Source organism: Anastrepha obliqua, unplaced genomic scaffold (assembly GCF_027943255.1).
Source record: "Anastrepha obliqua isolate idAnaObli1 unplaced genomic scaffold, idAnaObli1_1.0 ptg000009l, whole genome shotgun sequence".
Taxonomy (NCBI): Eukaryota; Metazoa; Arthropoda; class Insecta; order Diptera; family Tephritidae; genus Anastrepha; species Anastrepha obliqua.
The window spans coordinates 4,480,562-4,505,435 of record NW_026562178.1 but is presented as its reverse complement, the minus strand read 5'-3'; the positions used below and the strand labels follow the sequence as shown (position 1 = coordinate 4,505,435).

Sequence of the window (24,874 nt, the reverse complement as noted above, 5' to 3'; positions counted from 1 at the left end):
AGCTAAGACAAATTCCTGTATTTTAATCGTAAAGGGTAGTATAGCATCAATGCTGATTGTAAGTCTTGCAAAAACTGATATTTCAAATATCTGTCTAATTTATTATTTATTGCAGATATGCGATAATAAAATGAGAATTCGTTACGTGAATGCGCAGTATCCTGGCAGCAACCACGATGCTCGTATTTGGAACGTAAGCAGCGCGCGAAATTTTTTGAAAATAAACACCTAAACGGCGAACGAAACACTTGGCTTTTGGGTATGTGCATACACATATAGACCGTTTGAATAATTTTTTGCTGAAATGATTTTATTTATTTCACAGGAGACGCTGGATATGCTCTAGAGCCATGGTTAATGACACCTTTTCGTTCACCTACAACAGGAAGCGCCGAAAAAAACTACAATAAAATACATGCAAAAGCAAGAAATACTATAGAAAGGACCATAGGTGTATTTAAGAACCGATTCAGATGCCTTCTGGGTGCTCGTGAGCTTTATTATGAACCCATGAAGGTTTGCCAAATAGTGAACGTTGCCGCAGCATTGCACAATATTTGTATCCATTATCGCGGGGTTGATGATTTTTCAGAAAATGTTGAAGAAAACCATTTTAATCAAACGTATGAACCTTCTCCTTCCACATATACTGATGCAGCTATTCGGATAAGGGAATCTATATCTTCAACATTAACACGACTATAATATTCAATTAAAAAATAGCAAGACTTATATGTTTTATGTATTATATGTATGTCTGTTCTTTTTTGTTTTCCGCTAGCTTCCTTTTCATATACGCCTTCCAGTCTAGCCATACCTAGTAAATACGATATATAAGTATACATATATACACACAAGTAAGGCACAGTAAACATTTGTAGTTTTCAATAAAATATGTGTATTAATTTTTTTTTTTTTGACAACGCTTCGAGACTCTTATTTTCTACTTCTAACGTTTGTTGTTTTATTTGATTTTTGGCCGCATTCGAGCACTCCATGTTTCTATGGTGCCTACGCGTTTCTTCCAGGTCGGCTGCTTTTAGGTCGCCAGTTTCCAGTGCTGAACACATTCGCTGCATAGTCGAAGCGAGATTGCTGCAGACTCTTTGCTTGGAAGTCCTTTTGAAGTGCTAGCTGCTCTTTAATAAGATCTGCAGTACTTGTATCGACTCGCTTTTGGACAGTTGGGGCACGTCTCGTGAAAGAAGGACTGCAGTTATCCGACAGCATGGATACGTCCGGATCGGGTCCACTATTCTCTGCTTCGACAGTAGCAGGTAGTGCCACACTTACTGTGCCTGTGATATCGTGCATGCTGGTCTCTAAAGCGGTCAGACTGATGACTTCTTCTTCCATCTCATTAAGGTGGTGCTGCTTATATCGGCCACCGATTGTTTGCTCCCTCTTGTTTTCGGACAATTTTCGCTTTATATAAGCCTTCCAATCTAACCACACCTGAAATAAAAATATGTTGTGCAAACGGTTAATGTAGTTATATACAGCCCTTTATTACCTTTTTCCAGCTTGATACATCTTTGGTTGGTGGGCCTATACCGTTAAGCTCCTTCGCAACATTTTCCCAAAACTCGGCTACCTCTTCCTTCGAGCATTTGGAGAACCCCTGAGCAATTTCTAGCTTCTCCTTTATTAGCTCCAACAAACTGGCATACTGCTGACGTGTTGTTACAACTTTGTACCTGTAAAAATCAAATAAAAGTAAATATACTTAAAAAATTCCATTTTGTTTATAGTTTCGTTAATATGGGACTTACATTTTACAGATTTCTTATTTGTTTCCTTTTAAATTTTCTTTTTATTACTTCTTCTAATTTTTGTCTGTTAGTCTAACGTTGTCGTAGAAAAATTGTACGAAACTGTAAGATTTGACGTTACGAGTGTATTCAGTGAATGCTTCTCTACGAATTTCGAATGTGCGTTCGGAGCTATTCGAATTGTATGATTACAATTTCTTAGTTTCTACGAAAAACAGTCTACGACGGATTCTATGATAGGGCTGAATATTTTAAAAGAAAACTTACAAGTGCGCAAAAGCTGTGTGTTCGAAATAACTTTTATTTTCAGCAAGATATTAATTCCAAGCATATTACCTCCGATGTTCGTATATGGATCATACATTATGTGCCTCACATTCTTCCAACACCATCATAGTGTCCTGACTTGAATCCCATCGAACATTTGTGGGATGAACTCGGTAGCTGTGTCGCTAAATTATCATAACTAGCAAAACCCAACTAAAGGAGGTACTTCAACAGGAACGGGGAAATTTAAGTCCAAATGTGACTAACAACCTAGTTAACTCTATGCCTAATAGACTTAATGAAGTCATCGGGCAAAACGAAAAGATATTTTATTTATGAAATTGAGTTGTGTGAAAAATTTTGTCCCTTAAAAATATGAAGAATTTTACATTTTTTAATAATTTTTCATTCATGGAGTAAAGTTTTGTTAAGTTTATATTATGTTTAAGTAAACAATATGTTTGTGTATCTTTCTTAGAATAACATTTTCAATCACATCAACTTTTTTCAAGATACAGCCTATCGAATGATAAATTAGTAGTTGTGTGAATAATTTTGTCCGTGTGTCTATGTGGACCACATACAAATACATACGTACGTACATACAAGTATGTATTGCTAACTTCGCAATATAGAATTGTCGCGAATTTGGCGAATGGTGATATTTTTGTTGTGGCGAGTTGGTGCCGGTGTATATATATACATATATGTTAAAAAAAAAGTGTGAGAAACACAAGGTGGAAATGGCTAACAGTGACTTGACAGTTGATTTAATAATACGATTAATCGCTAACGCTAATATAGGCCTTAGGCAGGAAACAGGCAGATTATGGTCTCATGTCGAGATTTCACAAGAGACAAGATTTGATCTAGAAGCAACACCGAAAATACTCGCCGATATGTTTACCGGCAATAATAAAATAATAAAAATCATTTGGAACCAAAATTTCCACACGACCCAAAGATAAAAAAATTATTTTGAGCCAAAGGTTTTGAAGTTACCAAAAATAAAAAATCCTTTGGAACCAAAAGCTTAAAAGGTACCCGGCGATATATTTACCGGCAATAATAAAACAATAAAAATTCTTACGAAGCATAAGTTTCCAAGCTAAGCAAAAATAAAAACACTATTTGGAACCAAAAGTTCCCCAGGTACCCGTTGATATGTTTACCGGCAATAATAAAATAATAAAAATCTTTCGGAACCAGAAATTTCCAAGGTACCTAAGCATAAAAAATTCTTTGGGACCAAAAGTTTCCAAGGTACCCGCCGATATGTTTAGCGGCAATAATATAAATCCTTAGGAACCAAAAACTTCCAAGGTACCCAAAAATAACGAATCCTTTGGAATCAAAAGTTTCCAAGGTACCTGCTGATATGTTTACCGGCAATAATAAAATAATAATAATCCTTTGGAACCAAAAGTTTATACTGATATATTTACCAGCAAAAATATATATATATATATATTTTCCCGTGGTTCCTAGGTGGAACAAAGGGCCTCTAGCAATAATAAAAGACTAAAAATCTTTTCGAACCACAAACATAAAGAATTCTTTGAAACCAAAGGCTTTCAAGGTACACGGCGATATGTTTACCGGCAATAATAAAAAATATAAATCTTTAAAAACCAAAAGCTTCCAAGGTACCCAAAAATAAAAAAATCCTTTGAAACCAAAAGTGCCCAGGGTGCTAGCCGATTTGTTTACCGGCAATAATCTATATATTTAAAAGAAGGTCTCGTGTTAGTTACACTTTTCATAACTCAAGAACGGCTGGACCGATTTGACTGAAAATTGACTCAGAGACTTAATGGGCATTTCTTAATTTAAGTTTCTTCAAAAAATGATATAATTGTACTTTATATAAAACTAGCTGACCCGGCGAAATTTGTTCCGCCTTTGAGCAAAATTAATTTTTTTATTAGGAAATGTAAATTAAAAAACTCAAGTATTTTAATGATTCTTTATTGCCCATGTATTCTGGTGCATAGGTTGTACTCTCCAGTTAAGTATGATACCTTCTGATACAAGACATTTTTTGTTTTATTATCAGACGCAAGAGCAAATAACGCAGATGGTCTTTCGACCCTCACATGTCACATGGGAAAAACATGGATTTTTCAGATTCGGACCGCAAACTTTCAAGGATTCGCCTTGTGATTTGTTAATGGCCATGGCGAATGCAAGATGGATCTGAAATTGAAGTCTTTTAAACTCAAACGGCATATAGGTTGGGATCATTGTGATCCTCGGAATGAGAACTTCCTCACCTTAGAATTTTTCTTTCAGTATCGTCGCGTATGTCACATTGTTCACCCATTACTTACAACCAAACATGTACCGTTGCACAGTTTTGATTCGTTTATGTTTCGAAGCATGATTACTACGGAGCCAACCTTTAGGCGTACATTGTGCGGGTGTAAATGAGGCACATCCAAGGAGTTTTAAAATTTAATTGGATAGTTGGTGGCTTCATCTTCATTTGTTACATAGTCAATAGATTTGTTTAAGTCATCTACATATTTATTCTTATCCGCTAAAATTGCTCGCTCACTCCACCATTCATTAGTTTTGTAGTTATTAATGATGTTTGTGAATACTTTGTTGATAAGTTCGTCTTTCGATGAGACAAAGTTACAAAAATTCTGAGGAAATGAAATCAATCCGTTTGGTTCGACGACATTTCGAGCCATGGTCGAGCCATTACTGATAGTCAGAAACTGCTCAGAGAAATCTTCAGCAGATGTATCATAAAGTAATGTACCTCTCATGTTTGTTTTCAGCTAAAGTTTCTTCACATAGCGCCATAGATTCGATGATTTGAGCGATTATTTCGTCGGCAGCCGTTGATCTTGGAATTACTGGCAGTGTTTAGCGGCAATCGACAGATAGTAAAATCACTGAGTCTCCAGAACATCTCGAGTCATTGCGAATATCTTTCAATATTCGGTTAAGTGCTTCTAATATACATTTATGCACCATTGCGCATTCGTCCCGGATGATGATTTTCGATGCTGATAACACTTTGACTATTGCGGAGTTTTTTGCAATATTACAAGTTGGTTCTTCAATAGTTTGAAGATTTACCGGCAATTTTAATTCTGGATGAGTCGTGGCTGTTATTCCAGAAGGGGCAACTGCATCCGAAATATTGGATCTCGCTCAAGCAATGGCTACAACTACTAACATGAGGAATGGCTTACCAGTTCCACCAGGAGGCATCCAGGATATATAAACCACCATTTCCACCATCAACCATTTCCACCATCCACCATTCTACCTTCATTATTGTATAATAAACTTCCTTTGGTTGGGAATTCAACAGGGGTAGATTCGTTTGAACTACTAAATCTAGCTCCTGGTGATCATATTGGCGTTCCCGTTGCAATTCTCGATTTGGCGCTAGTATTCCTAACTGACTAAGAAACTACCGGTCATGAGGCAACACATGTCTTCGATCAAGAGTTAAGCCTGCCGCTCATCGCCCAACGTCCCAATTCGTCTAGGTAACCCTATGGAGCGGAACTCTTCGTGAGTACTCGTCTTAACCTAGAGGACTCATAGCAGTCGTCTACGCTCTCGCAGAAGCTTCTCCAAGAATCCTTCTTAGCAGGGTTTTCCTCACTACCATCATAAAAACTGCAGAGATTGCGGACGCTACCCTCTTCCATTCCTTCCTAGAGATAGTCCCGTCTTCTCTACCGCTTCTCATCACTCCGTGAATGATAGAGCCTGCCTGCTTAGCGACTCCGCTAAACGATTTTGGCGGGCCACCACCAATCCTAGGCCTCTTTTCTTGGAAGATATTCTCCTCCTGGGAGCGTTGCCTTTTTACTCCCGAGTCCAATTGGGGCAAATTCGCTTTCACTCCCTTTCCTCTGCCCTCCTCTGCTCCCCTGATAACCTCCCTGGCCCACTCGAGCGTCTGGGGATGCTTCTCAGATAACTGAGAGTCATTCTGGCAACCGTAGCGCTCCAGGATCTTGGTAGCCATACGAAGATCAGAGAAGGACCGTTTGCTCTTCCCTGCCTGCCGTTTGAGCCTAGTGGAGGGTATTCGAAGAGATACCACCGAAGTGCCCGGAAAACTAGGGGAAAGCCCTCTGTTGGTGCTGGCTTCCCCTTCCAACGCCACTACTCTAGGAATCGCAGACGGTTCCATCTGTGATCCGCTACCTATAAAAGTTGGATTCCCACCTGAGACCCCCGGATCAATGCTGAAAGTCGGTTCCGATTTTCCCTCGGTGTTTCCCTTGGTCACTGCCTTACGCGTCGGTTCCGACGCATTACCCCCACTAGCTGGTATATATTCTCATAGACTTAAAATTGAAAGATCTGTGCGTCTCCCTAATGCTTGCATTGTCTTTCAGGCGGAAGTACTGGCATTTGGGGAAGCTTGTAGGCTACTAATCGCAGATCCGGCCAATATCGATATTCTTTCAGATAGCCAAGCTGCAATCCAGGTACTGGGTTCAGTTACAACAACCTCTAAAGTAGTGGAGCAAAGTAGGAAGAGCCTCACCACCTTGAGCGAGAACCATAAAGTTACCTTAATCTGGGTCCCGGCACATCGGAGCATCGAAGGTAATGAAAAAGCGGACGAACTGGCAAGACGGGGATTTGCCATGAATACCGCCCTTGCAGAATCGGTATTAGTGGTGTGAATCAAGAGTGCAATTGCCCTAAGATACCTCCGAATCGCAGATTGTAGATGGAGAGACCAGACAAAATGCAAAATTAGCAGAACGTTATGGCCCACCTACAATCAGAAGTAATCGTCAACATTGATCAACATGAAACGACGGGACGCCTGGAGACTAACGGCAGTCATAACTGGCTTTCTTTCTGTGGGAGAACAAGCAGCCAAAATGGGCAGCCCTCACAACACATACTGTCACAGTTGTAAACAACCGGAGAAAAAGGAAACAATCTTTCATTTTCTCTGCGAATATCCTGCCCTATGGAAGGACAGAATGTCAACCCTGGGCCAACCGCTGTTCGAGAGCCTGGAACAGCTGTCTGGCTTAGATGTCAACAACCTGATAAGGTTCCTGAACCGCACAGACTGGATAAAGTCATGCTGTAAATAACTGGTAAACAAGTTGGTAACGAGGATGTGGCATGAAAAAGGTGCGGAAGCGCTAGTTGGATTCTGGAAGAATCACCACTTAAACCAACCAACCAGGAATTTTTTATCATGCAACCCATGTGAATTCGAAAAAGTTGTTGCCGTACGCATATTTTAAATTTTGCCGTTTCGAAATCAGATGTTTTGCAATAAATTGAATTTTAAATAAAGACCACCGTAAATAAATTTAATAAGACTGAAATATTTATTGGAAAAACAAAGCTTTTAAGTGTTATGGATTCTTCGTTGGTATTTTCTATAATGTTGGTGGAGGCGGAAGGTGAAAGAAGTAGATCGAATATGAAAATTCAACGAAAAATATTAAGGGACGCAAGTAATCCGCTCGATGTCGAGGACACAATGTAAGTATAGGAATAACTTCATAGGTTAACTTTATTTTATGAAACAAATTTACTAAAAATTACCGTTTGAATAAGGCGGCGTTTTTGTACGTCTTAAGTGCCCTAGATGGAAATGCACGCTCAACGAGATCGTGCTCCCTCTCTTCGCTCCAGCGTTTGTCTTCCGTATTACGTTTTTTTGCGGAGGGTGGGTACCAGCATGGAGTGGGAAAGGATTTTGACATTCCCATGGCTCAATCCACATTTTGTGGCGTATTAAAAGACGTGTTATACACTCTTCAATGTCTCCTATGTCCTCAGTGGGGGAATCTTGATTTAAGCAACGAAAAACAAAGACAAGCAAAGATGGACTTTTATCAAAAATATGGATTTCCTGGTGCGATTTTATGTGTAGACGGAACACACATTAAAATTGTTGCGCCAGCTAAAGACAAATTCCTGTATTTTAATCGTAAAGGGTAGTATAGCATCAATGCTGATTGTAAGTCTTGCAAAAACTGATATTTAAAATATCTGTCTAATTTATTATTTATTGCAGATATGCGATAATAAAATGAGAATTCGTTACGTGAATGCGCAGTATCCTGGCAGCAACCACGATGCTCGTATTTGGAACGTAAGCAGCGCGCGAAATTTTTTGAAAATAAACACCTAAACGGCGAACGAAACACTTGGCTTTTGGGTATGTGCATACACATATAGACCGTTTGAATAATTTTTTGCTGAAATGATTTTATTTATTTCACAGGAGACGCTGGATATGCTCTAGAGCCATGGTTAATGACACCTTTTCGTTCACCTACAACAGGAAGCGCCGAAAAAAAATACAATAAAATACATGCAAAAGCAAGAAATACTATAGAAAGGACCATAGGTGTATTTAAGAACCGATTCAGATGCCTTCTGGGTGCTCGTGAGCTTTATTATGAACCCATGAAGGTTTGCCAAATAGTGAACGTTGCCGCAGCATTGCACAATATTTGTATCCATTATCGCGGGGTTGATGATTTTTCAGAAAATGGTGAAGAAAACCATTTTAATCAAACGTATGAACCTTCTCCTTCCACATATACTGATGCAGCTATTCGGATAAGGGAATCTATATCTTCAACATTAACACGACTATAATATTCAATTAAAAAATAGCAAGACTTATATGTTTTATGTATTATATGTATGTCTGTTCTTTTTTGTTTTCCGCTAGCTTCCTTTTCATATACGCCTTCCAGTCTAGCCATACCTAGTAAATACGATATATAAGTATACATATATACACACACAAGTAAGGCACAGTAAACATTTGTAGTTTTCAATAAAATATGTGTATTAATTTTTTTTTTTTTTACAACGCTTCGAGACTCTTATTTTCTACTTCTAACGTTTGTTGTTTTATTTGATTTTTGGCCGCATTCGAGCACTCCATGTTTCTATGGTGCCTACGCGTTTCTTCCAGGTCGGCTGCTTTTAGGTCGCCAGTTTCCAGTGCTGAACACATTCGCTGCATAGTCGAAGCGAGATTGCTGCAGACTCTTTGCTTGGAAGTCCTTTTGAAGTGCTAGCTGCTCTTTAATAAGATCTGCAGTACTTGTATCGACTCGCTTTTGGACAGTTGGGGCACGTCTCGTGAAAGAAGGACTGCAGTTATCCGACAGCATGGATACGTCCGGATCGGGTCCACTATTCTCTGCTTCGACAGTAGCAGGTAGTGCCACACTTACTGTGCCTGTGATATCGTGCATGCTGGTCTCTAAAGCGGTCAGACTGATGACTTCTTCTTCCATCTCATTAAGGTGGTGCTGCTTATATCGGCCACCGATTGTTTGCTCCCTCTTGTTTTCGGACAATTTTCGCTTTATATAAGCCTTCCAATCTAACCACACCTGAAATAAAAATATGTTGTGCAAACGGTTAATGTAGTTATATACAGCCCTTTATTACCTTTTTCCAGCTTGATACATCTTTGGTTGGTGGGCCTATACCGTTAAGCTCCTTCGCAACATTTTCCCAAAACTCGGCTACCTCTTCCTTCGAGCATTTGGAGAACCCCTGAGCAATTTCTAGCTTCTCCTTTATTAGCTCCAACAAACTGGCATACTGCTGACGTGTTGTTACAACTTTGTACCTGTAAAAATCAAATAAAAGTAAATATACTTAAAAAATTCCATTTTGTTTATAGTTTCGTTAATATGGGACTTACATTTTACAGATTTCTTATTTGTTTCCTTTTAAATTTTCTTTTTATTACTTCTTCTAATTTTTGTCTGTTAGTCTAACGTTGTCGTAGAAAAATTGTACGAAACTGTAAGATTTGACGTTACGAGTGTATTCAGTGAATGCTTCTCTACGAATTTCGAATGTGCGTTCGGAGCTATTCGAATTGTATGATTACAATTTCTTAGTTTCTACGAAAAACAGTCTACGACGGATTCTATGATAGGGCTGAATATTTTAAAAGAAAACTTACAAGTGCGCAAAAGCTGTGTGTTCGAAATAACTTTTATTTTCAGCAAGATATTAATTCCAAGCATATTACCTCCGATGCTCGTATATGGATCATACATTATGTGCCTCACATTCTTCCAACACCATCATAGTCTCCTGACTTGAATCCCATCGAACATTTGTGGGATGAACTCGGTAGCTGTGTCGCTAAATTATCATAGCTAGCAAAACCCAACTAAAGGAGGTACTTCAACAGGAACGGGGAAATTTAAGTCCAAATGTGACTAACAACCTAGTTAACTCTATGCCTAATAGACTTAATGAAGTCATCGGGCAAAACGAAAAGATATTTTATTTATGAAATTGAGTTGTGTGAAAAATTGTGTCCCTTAAAAATATGAAGAATTTTACATTTTTTAATAATTTTTCATTCATGGAGTAAAGTTTTGTTAAGTTTATATTATGTTTAAGTAAACAATATGTTTGTGTATCTTTCTTAGAATAACATTTTCAATCACATCAACTTTTTTCAAGATACAGCCTATCGAATGATAAATTAGTAGTTGTGTGAATAATTTTGTCCGTGTGTCTATGTGGACCACATACAAATACATACGTACGTACATACAAGTATGTATTGCTAACTTCGCAATATAGAATTGTCGCGAATTTGGCGAATGGTGATATTTTTGTTGTGGCGAGTTGGTGCCGGTGTATATATATACATATATGTTAAAAAAAAAGTGTGAGAAACACAAGGTGGAAATGGCTAACAGTGACTTGACAGTTGATTTAATAATACGATTAATCGCTAACGCTAATATAGGCCTTAGGCAGGAAACAGGCAGATTATGGTCTCATGTCGAGATTTCACAAGAGACAAGATTTGATCTAGAAGCAACACCGAAAATACTCGCCGATATGTTTACCGGCAATAATAAAATAATAAAAATCATTTGGAACCAAAATTTCCACACGACCCAAAGATAAAAAAATTATTTTGAGCCAAAAGTTTTGAAGTTACCAAAAATAAAAAATCCTTTGGAACCAAAAGCTTAAAAGGTACCCGCCGATATATTTACCGGCAATAATAAAACAATAAAAATTCTTACGAAGCATAAGTTTCCAAGCTAAGCAAAAATAAAAACACTATTTGGAACCAAAAGTTCCCCAGGTACCCGTTGATATGTTTAGCGGCAATAATATAAATCCTTAGGAACCAAAAGCTTCCAAGGTACCCAAAAATAACGAATCCTTTGGAATCAAAAGTTTCCAAGGTACCTGCTGATATGTTTACCGGCAATAATAAAATAATAATAATCCTTTGGAACCAAAAGTTTCCAAGGTACCCACTGATATATTTACCGGCAATAATAAAATAATAATAATCCTTTGGAACCAAAAGTTTCCAAGGTACCCGCCGATATGTTTACCAGCAAAAATATATATATATATATATATTTTCCCGTGGTTCCTAGGTGGAACAAAGGGCCTCTAGCAATAATAAAAGACTAAAAATCTTTTCGAACCACAAACATAAAGAATTCTTTGAAACCAAAGGCTTTCAAGGTACACGGCGATATGTTTACCGGCAATAATAAAAAATATAAATCTTTAAAAACCAAAAGCTTCCAAGGTACCCAAAAATAAAAAAATCCTTTGAAACCAAAAGTGTCCAGGGTGCTAGCCGATTTGTTTACCGGCAATAATCTATATATTTAAAAGAAGGTCTCGTGTTAGTTACACTTTTCATAACTCAAGAACGGCTGGACCGATTTGACTGAAAATTGACTCAGAGACTTAATGGGCATTTCTTAATTTAAGTTTCTTCAAAAAATGATATAATTGTACTTTATATAAAACTAGCTGACTAGGAAATGTAAATTAAAAAACTCAAGTATTTTAATGATTCTTTATTGCCCATGTATTCTGGTGCATAGGTTGTACTCTCCAGTTAAGTAATATATGATACCTTCTGATACAAGACATTTTTTGTTTTATTATCAGACGCAAGAACAAATAACGCAGATGGTCTTTCGACCCTCACATGTCACATGGGAAAAACATGGATTTTTCAGATTCGGACCGCAAACTTTCAAGGTTTCGCCTTGTGATTTGTTAATGGCCATGGCGAATGCAAGATGGATCTGAAATTGAAGTCTTTTAAACTCAAACGGCATATAGGTTGGGATCATTGTGATCCTTGGAATGAGAACTTCCTCACCTTAGAATTTTTCTTTCAGTATCGTCGCGTATGTCACATTGTTCACCCATTACTTACAACCAAACATGTACCGTTGCACAGTTTTGGTTCGTTTATGTTTCGAAACATGATTACTACGGAGCCAACCTTTAGGCGTACATTGTGCGGGTGTAAATGAGGCACATCCAAGGAGTTTTAAAATTTAATTGGATAGTTGGTGGCTTATCTTCATTTGTTACATAGTCAATAGATTTGTTTAAGTCATCTACATATTTATTCTTATCCGCTAAAATTGCTCGCTCACTCCACCATTCATTAGTTTTGTAGTTATTAATGATGTTTGTGAATACTTTGTTGATAAGTTCGTCTTTCGATGAGACAATGTTACAAAAGTTCTGAGGAAATGAAATCAATCCGTTTGGTTCGACGACATTTCGAGCCATGGTCGAGCCATTACTGATAGTCAGAAACTGCTCAGAGAAATCTTCAGTAGATGTATCGTAAAGTATTGTACCTCTCATGTTTGTTTTCAGCTAAAGTATCTTCACATAGCGCCATAGATTCGATGATTTGAGCGATTATTTCGTCGGCAGCCGTTGATCTTGGAATTACTGGCAGTGTTTAGCGGCAATCGACAGATAGTAAAACCACTGAGTCTCCAGAACATCTCGAGTCATTGCGAATATCTTTCAATATTCGGTTAAGTGCTTCTAATACACTTGTATACACCATTGCGCATTCGTCCCGGATGATGATTTTCGATGCTGATAAAACTTTGACTATTTGACTAATTTTAATGCTGAATGAATCGTGGCTGTTATTCCAGAAGAAGCAACTGCATCCGAATTATTGGATCTCGCTCGAACAATGGCTACAACTACTAACATGAGGAATGTTTTACCAGTTCCACTAGGGGCATCCAGGAAATATGAACCACCATTTCCACCGTCAAATGCCTTCATTAATGTATAATAAACTTCCCTTTTGTTGGGAATTCAAAAGGGGTAGATTCGTTTGAACTACTAAATCTAGCTCCTGGTGATCATATTGGCGTTCCCGTTGCAATTCTCGATTAAATGCGTCATTCATTCCACGATTTGGCGCTAGTAATAAACTACCGGACATGAGGCAACACATATATTCGATCAAGAGTAAAGCCCGATTTTGAATGTCCTCATTCATCTCAAGTAAGGTATATCACCGGTCGCCTTCGTCTAGCTCAGCTAAAGGTATGCCCAGGAAACATGCTGTTTCGACAGGTTGGGTCCAGAGGGAGAGTGGTTGGTGTCGGACATACAGGTATTTTTGGTATGTCGGGGTCAATTCTGGATAAGTAGGAGTTTAGGCGGGTCTCGCGGGGAAGCTGGAGCTCTTCATCTGCTATGGGTGGTGGTTGGACTCCGGCATTCTCTGGACGGGAGCTTATGAAGGTGGTAACACTCTAACGGTGAATGTCATTTAATGCCTGTCTAAACAGTGTCTGGTTCAGTAGACGTCGGTTTGTTTTGTCTTAGATATCGTCGGCATAATGTAGTAGGTGTCTCCTGACGTGCCTAGGAGGCGGATCTGGCTCAAGCAGATGCCTGCAAGGGTGAAACCTGCGGTAGCACCCTAACAGGAACTGCTTGCTGAGCAGTTTGCTATGCTCCTTATCAGGTAGTATATTGGCCTCTTCGTGAAGGTGTTGTATTGGGGACATCGGGAGGCAACCCGTCGATGTCCGAATTGCAATGATTTGGTATGTCTGGAGCTTTATCCACTGCGTGTCACTGGTTCCAGGCGACCAGACAGGCGCTGCATAGTTTAGAACCGGCCGACCGATTGCCTTAAATGTCGATAGCAACAGTCCTCTGCCTTTGCCCCAAGTGCTGCCGGCAAGCGATTTGAGGACCTTGTTGCAGTTTTGGACTTTAGTGGCAATTGCGGTTGTGTGCGCTGAGAAGGAGAGCAAACTGTCAAAGGTTACACTAAAAATTTTGCGGTTGCTTACCGTCGGAATTGGTGTGTCGTCGACTTTTACCTTGAGAGCCTGTTTGACCTCCTTTGTCCAGATAGTAAAAAGGGTTGCCGTGGACTTAGTGGGGGAAATTTAGAGATTCCTCGCAGTGAAAAAGCGGGAAAGATCGGTGAGGTATATGTCACTTTGGAGCACAGGCCATCAATGTCATTGCCCGACGCCATTATCGTGCAGTCGTCAGCATATGAGACCAGGGAGACTCCCTCTGGTGGCTGGGTGAGTTTCGAGGTATTGAAGTTGAACAGCAAGGGTAAGAGGACCCCACCCTGGGGAACAACTTGCTTGATCTTCCTCTGCTTTGATGTTTGATCTCGAAAAATCACTGACGAGTGACTACCGTTTGGATAGTTGGCGGGCCACCTCTTCAGCCCTGGTGGGAGTGTCGACTGCTAAATATAATCTTTTAGCGTGGAATTACTGACAGTGTTGAAAGCCTTCTTCAAATCCAACGCTACTAGGACGGTCCTCTTGCAGGGGTAGTTTTGGTTAAGCTGTGCACTCGTCGGAAGCTGTGGTGATGTGGGGTTGGGGCCAGCTGTTTCGTGAAAAGTGGGAGTAGGAGGGCTTCAAGTGTCTTCACTACTGGGGAAAGCAGAGTTATCGGGCGATAAGAATCCCCTTCGGTTGGCGGGTTTCCCAGGATTCAGTAGTGGGACCAGTCTCCCTGCTTTCCACTTGTCAGGGATGATGAGAGTGAGAAATAATAGATTGAAAACCCTTGTGAGAAACCCCTTCTCAAAGGTCCCAAGTGTTTCAGCATCAGTATGTTCAGTTCGTCAGGGCCAAAGGCTTTTGATGATTTGGATGTATTGATGGCCCCCTGAACCTCATAGCTGGAGAAAGTAAGTGGCGCGCTGTCGTTCGTCATGTTGTGCAGCCATCTGGTGGCACGACGCTTTACCTCAATGGGCTGATTAGCTCATACGCTGCTAGTTATTTCGAATCTCCGCGCGTATAATATTCTCTCCGTTTGATATGCTACAAGTTTCGGGAGCATATTGTGGACATTGAAACAAGACGGGATCAGCGTCTTCTTCCTCTCCTTGCAGATTGGGCAGTTTAGTGAACTATCCTGGCCGAATCTATGGAGGTATTTTCGAAACACCCCGTGCCCTGAAAGGAAATGGGTTAGATGGAAGTTTGTTTCCCCAAGGTTATTTTCTAACCAAGTCGTAAAAAAGGGTATTAGTCCATGCGCCCATCTACCTTTCGGTGACCTGTTCCACCGGTCTTGCCAGTGGACGATCGAATAACGCCTTTTATCTTCTGCCATTTTGTTGCCACATCCTCGTTACCAACTTGTTTAACGGTTATTTACAGCATAACTATATCCAGTCTGTGCGGTTAAGGAACCTTATTAGGTTGTTAACGTCTAAGCCAGATAATTGTTCGAGATTCTCGAACAGCGGTTGGCCCAGGGCTAACATTCTGTCCTTCCATAGGGCAGGGCATTCACAGAGGAAATGGAAGATTGTCACCTTTTTCTCCGGTTGTTTGCAACTGTGACAGTATGTATTGTGAGGGATACCCATTTTGGCTGCTTGTTCTCCCACAGACCAAAAGCCAGTTATGACTGCCGTTAGTCTCCAGGCGTCCCGTCGTTCCATTCTTATTAATGCCGACGATTGCTTGAGGTTGTAGGTGGGCCATAACGTTCTACTAATTTTGCATTTCGTCTGGACTTTCCACCTACAGTCCGCGATTCGGACGTATTTTTGGGAAATTGTACTCTTGACTGCACCTAATGGGGTGAATACCGATTCTGCAAAAGCGTTATTCATGGCGGATCCCCCTCTTGCCAGTTCATCTGCTTTTTCGTTACCTTCAATGTTCCGATGTCCCGGGACCCAGATTAAGGTAACTTCATGGTTCTCACTCAAGATGGTGAAGCTATTCCTACTTTGTTCCACCACTTTAGAGGTTGTTGTTGCCGAACCCAGTGCCTGGATTTCAGATTAGCTATCCGAGAGAATAGCGATATTACCCTTAAAAGAGAAATCTGCGATTAGTAGCCTACAGGCTTCCCAAATTGCCAGTATTTCCGCCTGGAAGACACTGCTGGTATTTGGAAGACGCACAGATTTCTCAATTTTAAGTCTGTGAGAATACATACCAGCTCCAACACCGCAGCCCATTTTACTTCCATCCGTATAGACTGTAGTGTCGAAGTTCTTTAGAGAGAATCCCTTATTTCATTCTTCCTTAGATGGAAAGAGAGTGACAAAATTCCTATTGAAAGTTACCGTCGGGACGATGTAGTCAGTTCTCACCGAGATTAACTGAGTTTGTCGCAACAATAGACTGACATGACCATACGTTTTTTTTCTCTCCAGCGACCCGCTTCATTTAACCTAAATGCACTCATGGTTGCCGTCTTCTTAATATGTAGGCCTATTGGAATAACGTGTGTCAGTGCATTGAGAGCCTCTCTAGGACATGATCTGATTGCACCGACCGTTATTGCACAGGCTGATCTTTGTATTCTGCCGAGTAGTTTGGTATTGTACTCTCTCCCTAGAGCCTTTCACCAAACTACCGAACCATACGATAAAATAGGTCGTATAACTGTCTTATACAGCCATAATGTATGCTTAGGTTGAAGACCCCATCTTCTTCCAAGCATACGTTTACAGGGATATAAACCATTTTCTGCCTTCCTTACCCGTTCTTCAACATTTAATTTCCAGCTTAGTTTGGAGTCCAGAATTACTCCTAAGTACTTTGCGCTGGGTGATAGTGAGAGAGTTTGTCCGTTAATATTTGGTAGGGTAAAAGTTTAAACCTTATATCTGGTGGTCAAAAGCATAAGTTCTGTTTTACGTGGGTTTAAACCTAGGCCACAGCCTGTGACCCAAGAGTTAAGCTCGCCTAACGCCCTTTGGATGATCCCACTAATCGTATTAGGACACAGTCCTGACGCCATTAACACCACATCATCAGCGTACGCCACCGCTTTTACCGCACCTCTATTAAGTTTTGTTAACCCTAGAACACACACCCGGGTACAAATGTATCCACTTCAACTTTGAAGTGTTGTAACTTTTGAACCGCTATACCTCTATACCGCTAACTTCGGATCTAGGAAGATTATTTAGTTTTGAGTTCAAATTCGAACTTTGAACCAGATCGGACCATTGGTTCAGGAGCTACAGCCTTCCAAACACATTATATACGTAAACACACACCCGGGATACGTTTGTACCCCAATAGTGAAAATCCTCATAATAATCAAAAAAAAAACCTTTTTTATATGATTTTTTTATTTGAAAAATTAAAAATATTCATTTCACACATTATATTATTGACTTTTATTATAAAAATTATAAAAATGCATCTTATATCTAAGGAAAATCATGGCAAATAGAGCAATTTGTTGATGTGACCGAATGTTCAAGACACATCGGCTTCTTACATTTGGCGCACAGCTTTCTGGTTTTTCTATGGCGATTTTCCTCTTGTGCGTAACATAAATAGAAAGATCCGGACACAGGTTTTGGCGTGCGCACTGCGGCAGATGTTGATGCTGCTGTTGACACCATTGATTCCAGCGGTCGGTTGAAATATGCTTCAATAGCAATTTTAGTCGAAAAATTTCGCGTCACTTGACGATTTATGGCTCTGGCTTCAATAATGGGCATACACAATGCTTCAGCCAAGCTGCGCAGGATCTGCTTACGCTTGTTGTTTGTTCTCCAAGGCAACATAGGGTTATTCAAATCGTAGACAATGTAGGCTGCAAGAGCTGTAATGTCCAACATGTTGAAGAACATCGCTAGTGGCCATCGTTTTGTTTGTCTTTGTGTTGGATATTCCGCAAACATTTGGCCCATTCGATCAACACCACATTTGGTATGATTATAACATTCAATTATTTCAGGTTTCCCACTACTGCTTTATTTTTTTGGGAACATAAAAGCACATTGTCACATTATTTTTGAAGCCAAATGTTGTTGAACCAATTGTCCTGTTTTTGTTCTGCTTCATTTCTTGAGGAATATATGATTTGTTTTTGCGCAAAGTTCCAACGATCGTGAGTTTCCAGGTGAGAAGCAGTTCTGCAACTGGCAAGGTTGTAAAAAAATTGTCCATTGTAATGTTTCGGCCACTTCCTTGGTATTTGGCAGACAAATCCTTCACCACTCGTTCGCCTTGGTTTGTTTCCCTACCAGTTTCTGCTTGGCCAGTATATATTTGTCCATGTAGTGGATATGCATTTGTGGCATCGCAAATCCACCAAACCTTGACACCATATTTAGCAGGTTTTGACGGTATGTACTGCGTAAACCGTGTGCGTCCACGGTAAGGAAATAATTGTTCATCTATCGTCAAGCATGAGCTGGGCTTGTAATGTTTTTTTTTTTTTTTCGGGATGACGCCCATGAAGAGGAAACTCTCATGAGTACTGCTATACCGGCATAGCAGTATGCACGACTTGTAGCCTCACAGCTACACCTACGTACTAAACACTCTCCCCGCGGAACTGACCAGGAAGGAATTACCTCACGGGGCTGGTTAGCTCATAGGCTGCTAGTTACTTCGTCTACGAACCTCCGCGCGTCTTAGATCATTGTGGATATATTTTGCATGCGCGCAGATTCGCTTCCAGTTATCGCTCGATTTTAGCATAAAATCTATAATATTTTCTCCGTTTAAAATACCACAAGTTTCGGGAGCATAGCGTGGGCATTGGAACAAGACGTGATCAGCGTCTTCTTCCCTATCCGTGCAGATTGGGCAGTTTGGGGAACTGTCATGGCCGAATCTATGGAGGTATTTTCGAAATACTCCGTGCCCTGAAAGAAATTGGGTTAGGTGGAAGTTTGTTTCCCCATGCTTCCTTTCTAACCACGTCGTAAGGATGGGTATTAGCCCATGCGTCCATCTACCTTTCGGTGATCTGTTCCACCGGTCTTGCCAGTGGGCGATCGAACGACGTCTTTCTTCCTCTGCAATAGTTTTACGACTTGCTCTACTGTCGTGTTCAGATAGCCTTATGTACACTCTCTGCATTTCTTTCGCCAAGATGTCCACGGGGACTAGCCCTGCTATAACGAAGGAAGCATCATCCGAAATTGTACGGAAGCCGCAGATAGTTCGCAAAGCGCTTAGCCGATAGACGGCTGTCAGTTTTTTTGTGAAGCTATTTAAGTTCAGTGCATCAGCCCAGATCGGTGCGGCATACAAAAGAACCGAGCTGACTACCCTGCTATATAGCATTCTTTTGCTGTGGCTAGGTCCGCCATTGTTTGGCATGATTCGCGACAGGCAGGCCTGCACACTCGATGCCTTCTTTACAGCGTACTCCAGGTGTGTTTTGAAGTTTAAACGGCTGTCAACCATCACTCCTAGGTATTTTATAGCAGGTTTTGAAGTAATGGTTACAGACCCAACATTTACACTTATAGTTTCTACTATCTTCCTGCTGCTTATTAGAACTACATCGGTCTTATGCTCAGCTAATTCCAGCTTCATAGACCTTAGCCAAGTCTTGATCCTGCTTACTGATTCGCTTGCGATCCTCTCAATTTCGTGGATATGTTTTGCTACCATTACCACCGCGATGTCATCCGCGAATCCAATGACTTTAGTTCTGGGGGGCATATTCAGTCTTAGAACCCCGTCGTACATTAGGTTCCATAGCAGTGGGCCCAGAACTGATCCTTGAAGAACCCCTGCTGATACGATATACTCCTCAACGCCTTTGTCACTTCTATACCTCAGTTTACGGTCCCTGAAATAGCTCTCAATTATTTTGATTATATAACTAGGCGACCCTATTTTTGCGAGGGTTTCTAGTATACGCTGCCAACTAGCTGTGTTAAAAGCATTTCTAACGTCCAGAGTTACCACAGCGCAGTATTCTTTTTTCCCGCCGCGCCATCTCTTGCCTTCAATGGCTTCTGTTGCTAAATCTACCACGCATTTGATAGCATCCACTGTTGAGCGGGATTTTCTGAAGCCAAACTGGTAAGTGGATAGAATACCTTTGTCTTCAGCGAAAGACGACAGCCGGCTTGTAATGTGCAGAAAGATTATTGTTCATCATCGTCCACAACTCACTGATCGGTGCTGCTTTATCAGTTAGTAAGCGTGTTGCACGAGTGTTTTTATCGTCAAATCTTAGGACCCGCATTATCGAACAGAAACGGTTGACTCCCATTGTGGCGCGATATAAAGGATAGTTTTTGACGCTCCATAAATCTCGAACATGTTCTCCATTGCTATGGTTCCCACCAGTCATAATAAGTATGCCAAAAAATGCATGCAGCTCTGTTATTGACATAGGCGTCCATGACTTAGGAGTTGTGTTTGGATGCGCATTGTTGTAAGCATTATAAGTTTCTTTTGCTAACTTATTTGTGTGGCGTATAATTATATCAGCCATTTTAACGTTCATGAAACATTTGAATGTTTGCTCTATGGACAACATTTCAGTGCATCTAGCTGGTCCAGAACGTTCTCTTATAATATTTTGTCTGAGTACCTGACGACTTACATTTGGTTCTTTCATCCACTCAGTACCATCACGTGCAACAAATTTTTCGCCACTAGCAGGTAATTCATTATTTTCTTCTACTTCTTCTTCTTCATCGTCTTCTTCCTCATCCTCATAGTCCGCATAATCAGGTAATACTTCTGCGGCACTTTGCGAAACTTCAGCATCGTCATCAGCAATTTCAATGTCATTGAATTGAATTTCTTCTTCATCTTCTGAGTCAAAGTCATAGGGAGCGTCATCGTCACAAATTTCATCAAATAAAGATTGTATATATGATTCTCGCTGTTCCTCAGTTAGCCTGCATAACAAAAAAATTAGTATATGTTTACATTGTTGCTTATTTTAAATTTCTTACCTGCTATATGCTGCACTTGATAAATATTGGTTTCTTCTTGAAGTCATTTCGTATCCAGTTATTTATAGTTTCAGTTATATTTATTTTCACTTATATTTTCACTTCTTACACTTTTGAGCACCAAAACAATAATGAAAATATCAACAGGCAGCATTTATAACAACACCTCATGTGAAAACAACCCTTGCAGCTGCATATAAAATACAAAAACCAGTTATACCAGTGTATTTGCTACCTACGTACCCATACCTTGCGCGACCTTTTTGCACATATCTTTTGAACCAGGTAGAATATTTCAATGAAATAAAAACCAAAATGTGTATTCGTTGTTACTCTACAAGTATATTATTATAAATTATATTATTTTGTTTTACATTTATCAGGACAACAACAAAAACAAAAATCCACTGTTGCATGTCCTGACTTTATTTGCCCATATCGCTGGAACCAGTAGGAATATTCGAATGAAACAAAAGACAAAATACTTGTTATATATTAAAATATACATTTCAAAAAAAAAATCATAGAAATCGGTTGAATAAGCATTAAAAACCGCAAAATAAGGTCCCGGGTACAAACGTATCCCGGGTGTGTGTTTACGTGGTATTTTCTGGGTGAGTGTTCTAGGGTTAAGACTTTGCTAATAACGCATAACCAGAGAAGTGGAGACAATACTCCCCCCTGTGGGGTGCCTCTGTGGACCTTCTTGGTTATACTGATAGTACCCATATTAGCTTTGATGATCCTGGTTTCTGGCATAGAGATGACCCAATGCAATTGTCCACCTCTAAGACTATCAACGCCCGTTGGATCGTCTCTGTACTAACATTGTTAAAGGCGCCTTCTATATCCAAGAATGCCGTCATGGTATAATGTTTGTTCTCTAGAGAGCCCTCTATTGTTCGGATTACCTCGTGAAGCGCTGTCACCGTAGATTTGCCGCATGTTGTGCAGTAGATATACCATAGCTCTCCAAAGAGCTTCTAAGATATACATATATCTAAAAGTCTTTCAAAGGTTTTTAACAGGAAAGACGAAAGACTGATTGGCCTATAGTCCTTCGCTGATTCATGTCCCCTCCTGCCTATTTTTGGAATGAAGACAGCCTTGACTAGTTTCCAATTATCTGGAATATCACCTAGGTTTAAACACGCTTTGAAAATTTCCTCTAGCCATGGTAGAATACAGTACAAGGTTTCCTGTAACATCTTTGGGATGATCCCATCTGGCCCCGGAGATTTAAAAGGTGAAAAAGATTTAATTGCCCATGCAACTTTCTCCTTTGTAATTATTTCTTTTGCAAGGTGCTGTGGATTATATTGGCTCCGCCTGATACTTCCCCTCCCACTTCCGTGGACGCTGCACCCCGGGAAATGCGTGTTTAGCAGAAGTTCTAGCGATTCTTTTGTAGTAGCTGTCCAGGTACCAGGTACCTGTCCTTCTTGACCCAAGAAGCCATTGAATGATCTTTGGACAAAACACGGCTAAGCCTAGCAGAATCCCTGGTGGACTCGATTGACGAACAAAATTCGCTCCAGCTCTCTTTCTTGGCAGCCCTAATTGCCTTCTTGTACTGTCTTCGACCCTCTTTGTACAATTGCCAATTTCCTGTCGAGTAGCTGAGGTTAAACGTTGATCTGGATTTTTCCCTTAGTTTTGAGAGCTCACTGCTCCACCAAGGAGGATGGGATTTTTTGCTAAATTTTATGGAGCAGGACGTTTTGTAGGCCCTACTAAATGCCTTCTCCACTGATGTGACTCTACTCTCAAGGTTTTCGGTGAGAGTGATTTTGTGGATGGGAATCTCTCCTATCCTTTTATTGACTATGTTTCTGAACCTTTTCCCGTTGGTTCTTAGTGGATTTCTATACGGTAAGGGCGGATCGACATTAAGATCCAGATCGTGCAGGATCCAGCTGTGATCGAAAAAGACCTTTTATCAGAGACCCTCCAATTGTCTAACCTTACTGAGCTGTTTTCAGACATTAGGGTAACATCGATCACTTCCTCCCATCCCCTGAAGTATTCCGTACTTGGAAAGGTGAAAATGGGAGTGTTACCCCTGTTACATACCAGCAAGTTAGTGTTAATTATGAAATCATAAAGAGACTCGCCTCGGTCGTTTGTTTTGGAGCTTCCCCATAGAGCATGCCTTGCATTGGCATCGCATCCGAGAAGCAGGGTTTTGCTCGGGTTTTCCTGCACAAGTTTACGGGCCGCCTCAGGCGGTGCTGGTCTTTCGTGTGCCATGTATATATATATATATATATAGAGGCAAGCGTTATTTTGACTCCGTCAGTGGCTGTCACCTCAACAGCCGTCACATCCTGTGAACTATATATTGGAATTAAAAATGTGTTTAAGTGTTTTTTAGCTACAATACATGTTCCGTTTATAGTAGATATTGTAGGTTTTCTCAGTGAAACCTTTCACCTCGGTGCTCCGGACCCAGGGTTCCTGAATTAGTGCGATGTCCACGTCCTTCTTCGCCAGGAGAACGGTTAGGTTGTCCGTTACAGACTGTGAATGCTGCAGGACAACCTTTAAACCCACTGTTTATTGGTTTCCTTTTTTGGACTCAGTGTCATCTAGCTGCACGCCAGTCAGCATTTGGCACCATCGACCTCATCCTGCTGCTCTTCCGGGTTAGCAGAACGGAATATCTTCAGCTGGGTCTTCCTGATCCCAAACTGAAGTTTGTTTCCCACTTTCTCTAGTGGTTCCAGACTCTCTTCTGTAATTGGAAGGAGGAAAGACCTGCTGTGCCTTTGCGAAGCCTCCGCTTTGATGATCGACCAATAGGTCATTGGTAACGAGCGATTATGCGCCTGAAGGTAGGGGATTAGTTGATTGGCTTCAAACTCCATGTTTGGTACCCAGATGCGAGCCCGCGGCCTTCGTGGAATCTCGCTAGCCGGAAATAGCTTGAGTTTCAAGCTTTCTCAGCTGTTCTGGATTTTACCAATCACGTTTGTCAGAAAATGCAGTGAGAATTGGTCATCGCACTTAATGACATGGTAACCGCGGACTACCTCCACCGAGTCGAAACCTGGTGTTTGGCCCTCCGGGTTCGCCATGACATGGTCAACGACTATGCGAGACAACCGTGCCTCAATCTCTGACCATTTGTCAAGCACTGGTTTTCCGCGGTTAGAGGTTTCGTGTACCAATGCCATTTGGAGATGGTCCCGTGCCACCTCACTAAATCGCTTGATAGGTTTGGAGGCAACTGCACCCTTATCCGATATCTTCTGCTACTTTGTTACCTTCCCAGTTTTGTCATGCGAGCGGTTTCGTTTTTTGGCATCTGTCCTGTTGGCGGCTTGGAATGCCAAGTATTCATCAACCACCTTTTGACATCTTGCCTTGTCGGTCTCATCTTTGGGATGAACTTTACCTTCGGTCTCGTTTTTTCGAATCCTGCCTCGGATAGCGAGAGACCTCTGGTAAAGTTTATACCTCGAGGGACCTTTATTACCACGCTTTTGCCCCATGGCTTTAGCGGATGTTGTTAGTTGATTTATAGTTGTTGGCGTGCTATGGCCCACAGCTTTGCCCTCAACTGTTTCTTGGCTGGAGGTCTTATGCTCAGCTAATTCCAACTTCATAGACCTTAGCCAAGCCAAGGGTGCAGGGCTCTTCAGCAGGAGGCAACGTATTCAGTTGTCCACTCGCGGGTGGTGCACAGGCCGGAGCATCTACAAAAGTGGCACCAGCCTTTGCAAAAATTGCATTTCACTGATGCCAGGTTCCGAGGTATTCTGGTCTGACACACGGAACAGACTGTGCGGGGGACCAAGAGTTGCTGGTTTGTCCCCGATCTGGG

General features: G+C 40.8%; 2 pseudogenes; both read right to left on the bottom strand.

Moving 5' to 3' along the window:
• Positions 1-807: 807 nt before the first annotated feature.
• Positions 808-5,328, bottom strand: LOC129251206 (uncharacterized; annotated as a pseudogene).
• Positions 5,329-8,874: 3,546 nt separating this feature from the next.
• Positions 8,875-24,656, bottom strand: LOC129251204 (uncharacterized; annotated as a pseudogene).
• Positions 24,657-24,874: the final 218 nt, after the last annotated feature.